Genomic DNA, 6,219 nt, shown 5'->3' with positions numbered 1-6,219 from the left:
AATTAAACATGATATAAGGAGATATGATTGTTTGCCAATTAACAAAGGGTGGACTTGTTTTGGCTATTCTTGATTGTTAACTTGATTACATTTGAACTTAACTAAAACCCAAGCAGCTGCGTGTAACTGTGAGGGACTTTTCCTAATGAAATAATTTAAAAAGGGGAAGTTCAAGATTAATCCAGATATTATGAGTTGACACCTTTAATCCTGATCTTTCAAAGTGGGAAGATCTACCCTTAATCTGGGCTATACCTTCTGCTGGCATTCTATATAAAGACAAGGAAGAAGGAAGTTTTCTCTCTTTGCCTGCCTTCTCTTGCTCTTCTCACTGGCAAGTCTATTTCTTTACTGGTATTAGAGCCTACTTCTTCATGAGTCTGGCATATACCAAAGATCAACTGAGATATCCAGCATTGTGAACTGATCAACTACTAGATCCTTGGAAATTGTAAATAGAATTATTGGATTGTATCACAGCCTCTAAGTCATTATAATAAATTTCCCTTTCATATATATATTTGTATTAGGTATATATATATTTGATATATATTTGTATTAGGTATATATATATATATATATATATATATATATATATATATATATATACACTTACTCTGTGAGTTGTTTTCCTCTTGAAAACTATAATAAAGATTTTCCCTTTCTTAATCATCAGAGAATAAAAGTATAAAAATGAGAGTCTCTATGTTACTAAAGTCACAGAATTCCTAAGTGTACAACTAAAGGAATATGTCAAATCAAATGAAATAATATCATATTTCACAGGGCTGATACAGAGGACACTAAATGTAGCCCTTTAGCATCTTTACCCTGAGATAAAGTATATGGTATGGCGTTCTAAGATCATGAAAAGTGAAAAAAAAACCTTAAAAAGAATTTAGTGTATAAACTTCTATTGTCAGTGCTGAGACACAACTGAAGTACACATTGTTACTAATAGGATCTATTTGGTAAATTGTAAAGAAAATTTCAAGCTTCTATTATTATTATTATTACCAACTGTTAGCATATTATTTGCAATACTTAAATATAAATATGCTTTTCTAAGTCCTGTCAACTAGTTCACAAAAGATATAACACAATTGTCACTTGAATAATAGATGTCTGCTGTGGTATCTTACATTTGAATTCCTGGGGTTCTTTAGAAAGTGTTAGGAGTTTTGACCTTGCTGAAGGAACTATATACTGGGGGCAAGCTCTAAGAGTTCAAAAAGAGTTTGCTCTCTTTTTCCTGCTTGAGGTTGGAGATGTGAACTTTCAGTTGTCACTAACACCTTTTTGCTGCCAGGCTTCCCTGCTGGATGGTGTTAAACTATTATCCCTCTAGAATTGTAAGCCCAGTATAAAGCCTTTCTTTCATGTACTGGCTTAGTCATGGTATTTTATCACAGAAACAGAAAAGTAACTAAAACAATAATGGTGTAGGAGGGTCTTCTTTCTATGTGTTGCTTTCATTGGTTGAATAAAGTAAAATGCCTTAACTTTTTGATAGGGCAAAACTTAGATAGGTGGGGAAAAGAGAACTGGATTCTGGGAGGAAGAAAGCAGTGTGGCAGATGCCATGAATCTCCGGCCCAAGACGGACATAGATTTGGATCTTTCCCAGTAAGCCACATTCATGTGGTGATATACAGATTTATTAGAAATGTGTTAGTTGAGATGTGAGATAGCTAAGAAGAGGTTAGAACTAATGGGCTAGGCAGTGTTTAAATGAACACAGTTTCTGTGTACTTATTTCGGGGTACAATCTAGCCGGGTGGCTGGGAGTCAGGCAGGATGCAGCCTGCTCCCCTTTTACAACACAATAATCATTCTCATAATTAATACCATCATCTTTTTAAAATGTCTGAAAATGGCTGTTAATAAGATAAAGCATAAAATGGCCTAAGCCCTGAATATTAGGAAGTCTCATTCCTTGTTCACTGTCAGGTGGTATGAAAGAGCATATTCACCTAGGAAAACAACTTCTTATAATCCATAGCCTACAACTGAGTTCATGGATCTCTACAATGTTCATTGAAAACTGTCTGCACAATACCCTGCAAGAAAGTCTAACTATAATTTGTGAAAATGTGAAAGTAGCCAAGGCATAATTTAAAAGGTAACTAAATGAATTATCTGTCATCCATGCAGATGATGTTTGTTAACACCAGAAAGAAATCAGCTGCAAAGCCACAAAAGACATGAAGCTTTCTTGAATGTACACTGATAAGTAAGAGAAACCAGTCTATGCAGGCTATCCATTATTTAATTTTAACCCTATAATTTTCTGAAATAGGGAAAACTCTTCAGACAATAAAATGATCAGTTACAGTCCAGGGATTGAGATATGAGAGGAGTAAATGAAGGAAGTCCAAAGTATGGCAAAGAAAAGCTGGTTCTTCCTGATATTGTGTGGATACACCCAGAATAAGCAATGCCAAGGTTGAACCATCATGCTGTGTGCTTGAGATGAAACTATGGTATCAGTGTCCATTCAGAAATTGTTGGTAATGTGCTATGTACAGAGAAGTTTCTCCAGTAATGATTGGACATGAGGTTCAAAACAGTGAAAAGATAAGATATGATACCATTTTTTAGACTCAGGATTTAGAATTTGTTAACTAGAGTTGGAGACTTAGTAGAAGAATTGAGTTTGAATGTGGGAACAAATTTAAGAATGAAACACCTGTTATTTTTCCAAAAAGTAAAGAAGCAATTATGTAGGTTTGGAGAGATAACAGGGTGAAATGAAAAATATACTTTGGAAAATCTGAAATTGAAAATAAGGAAATAACACAGAAGAAGTGTAAGAAGATTAAGAAGAGTTATCTCCAGTTTTATGTATATTCATTGTCTGGAAGTTAATAGAACAATTGTAAAGTTTTTTCAGAAGGAATTGTCAGTGTTTAAGACAGAGACAGAGATAACCCATGTCCACTGCTACTGGTAGATTTAGGAAGATCATAGGATTGGGTGTTTTGTAACCCAAAATTATGTAATTCATCAAAAATAAAGATAATGGATATTCTAGTAATGTGGCAAAAAAGAAAACAATTCAAAAGATTTAATAATTTTCTTTTATATTCACATGGTAATCACTGAGTGACTCACATCTATATAAGGTTAGTAAGGCCCATCATGTTATCTCAGGAGGTTAGTACTTTCATTTGGTTAAACACTGAATAAAAAAAAAACAACTTTCTATTGTAAAGGGATGAGGGAGAAACCCTGAGAAGCAATAAGTTGGAACCTTTCTGTTATAAAAATACTTATGCAAAATGAGTCACATTGATTGAAAAATAATTGCTTCAGCTATCATTCTAAGTTGAAAAGAAACTTCAGCTGTGTATTTGTTTATTTATATAAGATTTAAACAGTTGGAAGAGGGCCAGTGCTGACATTGGTTCTGTTCTCTTAAGGACTGATTTAAGTTGTATAAAATAAGAATTTGTTTTTATAGTATACCTGTTGTCTTCTTGTAAGTTACTTTTACTTTTTCATAGTATTGAATAAGCAGATGTTTTTATTATTACAGTTGAAAATGAAGTACTAAACTTAGTTAATAGTGTATTATGTGGCATAAACTACAATAGATAATTAGGTATAATTGTCTAACATAAAAATATGTGTATCATTAATATAGACATGCCTCTTGATACAAATAGATGCAAATTTAGATAATAGTTTTATATTAATACATTTTGATTAATACATCAGTTCTAAATCTGCTTACTGAAAACTTCATCATCTTCAACTGATTGCTTTTACTGAAGGTGGCCTCTTGTTATGTTTCTCAAAACATAGCTGGTCTTGAACTCAATGTTCTGATCTTAGTGTTCTGACCAGCTATGATTTCAGGCACACACAGCCACTCCTTACAATATCATCATTTTAAATGTATAATGCAGTTGTTTAAGTATTTTGAGTGTTTTTTAATTTTTATTTTAGAAATAGATATTAAGAATTAATACATGGGACAGGCTACCAAATTGTTGGATGTAAAGTTGGACTAATATTTAGTTTAAAATGTATATGTTCTCTTACATTTAAATGTGACACTGTATGTATAGAAAATGTATATTTTTCCTAGTACATTTTCACAGCTTTCAACAACTGTGTTCCTGGTTTTTTAAAAAGCCATATCTGACTCTCCAGTTGCCTTTTTAAAGTCAGTTTGCAGATCCATGGTTACAAAAATGGCAATACATCCTCTGATCCCACTTAACAGACAAGAATGGAGATAGTGAAATCACAAAGACCACATGGATTTGTGAGAAGCCAGATGGAAGTTTAGAGAAAAAGGTGGCATTAAAGGAACGAGGAGCCACTGAGGCTGAAAAGGGAAAAGGTCACTCAAGTTTGTATTTCACATCACCAGCCTTTCAAGTAGATCAAAGGTGCTTGTCTTTGTGTGACTGATTCTGTGGGGTTGCAGGATGACCACAGATGGCAGTTAGCCTGTTTTATGAGCCCATCTTGCCTGCGTTCTCCCTAAGGGTGCTGACTTCCTATTCACCCTGCCTGCCTACCCTGCAGCTCTGTGCAGCTGGGGGGGGGGAAGGAAAACTTTAATTTGCTTTGGAGATTTTGGATAAACAAATCAAAAGTTCAACAGTGTTCTTTTGTTTCATTTCCTAGAGATTACACGGAATTTTCAAGAAGCAAGTGCTTTCTAAAAAAACCATTTGTAGAGTCTTTAGATATCCCATATTTGAATATCCTGGACTATTAATACACCCAAAGGTTCCTACTAGTCACAGCCCATTAAAATCTCAGTCTTACTCTCTAAGGGAGTACATAAACTAATCTGAACTTAAACTTGGAAACACAATGAAGAATGAAAGCGATTACAGAGTCAGCTGGGACTCCCCTGACAAGACTGAAACAACTGAAGTTGCAAAGCATCCTTGAGTTAAATATTTACAGTTTTCCTAAATTCAAATGTCAATGACATCTTGAGACTCAGGCATTCTGCCTTAACTCTGTTCTCTGAGACATTCCCAAATCTGGCATCCCTGCTGTGGCTACAGTATCACAATAAACAGCTGTAAGGCAATCTCTTTGAATATGTGTTGTTTGCTTTAACTTTCCGGTGCTTTTATTTGGCTTCCCATGCACTTACCAGACTCTTGTATTTTATGTCTCTATGTAGAAGTAAAAGACCATGATCAGTCCTTAAGTAATTTAGACTCATAAAACCCAGTAGACTAAACCTCACAAGAATGTGTACTGTCTTCTCCATCCCATTCTGAGCAACATACAAGAAGCCTGACTTTCACCATGAATTCTCTGCAGATTCTCAGTTGATACTTCAAGAGCTACATGAGTGGATTATGTGTAGAAGGTTTTTATAGATACCAAGCTATGAATATAAGTAGGTTGTGTTATGACCTGTAGTAGACACACGTGCCTATGTCAAGACTAACTTTACAGTTTGTAGACTTCTTCAGAAATACCAGTAATAAACAGACATAGGAAATTAAATACAAAGGCAATAAACAAAAATATCAAAAAGCAAATAAACTAAATTTAAAACACAAGTATTAAGAGGATTAAAAAGAAAATTTTGGCACTTGTTTGATTGGGTTTAAGGCTTGTTCTTTGAGATAGAACCCATATCTGACATTGCCAATGAATCCAGGAACTCAGGAAATCCTGCTACTATTGTTCTACTAACTGAAGAGAGCAAAAGACAATCAATAGTGACATACTGCTATATGTATAGATCAGTATACCATTCAATTTTATTAGAGAAGATTCTTGCAGTGGATGGTAATTAAAACAAAGATCCATAATTAAACAGTGTGTCATGAATTAAAGACTTTGGAGCACTCAGCACTTAATGTTTTATCTTTATCACACTTTCCCCTCAAGGCTAGGGATCCATGAGGAAGTGGGGGAAGAAATACTCTAAGAGTCAGAGGGTGTGACACTCTCCAATATTTTGTTTGGGTTGTTCTTTTCTTTTTATTTTCTGGATTTTTGGAACAGGGTTTTTCTGTGTAGCCTTGACTGCTCTGGAACTTGCTCTGTAGACCAGGATGGTCTCGAACTCACACATATCCACCTGCCTCTGCCTCCCAAGTGCTAGAATTAAAGGCGTGCACCACTATCTCTGGGTGAATTGGGACTTTTTTAAAGAGTAACATAAAACATGTAAGTTGAGTAGGTAGGAAGAGTGGGGAATATCTGAGTGGAATTACAGAAGGGGAAAAT

This window comes from Myodes glareolus, chromosome 3 (genome assembly GCF_982192425.1).
Source record: "Myodes glareolus chromosome 3, mMyoGla1.1, whole genome shotgun sequence".
NCBI lineage: Eukaryota > Metazoa > Chordata > Mammalia > Rodentia > Cricetidae > Myodes > Myodes glareolus.
Note: the sequence above shows the minus strand (reverse complement) of the source record.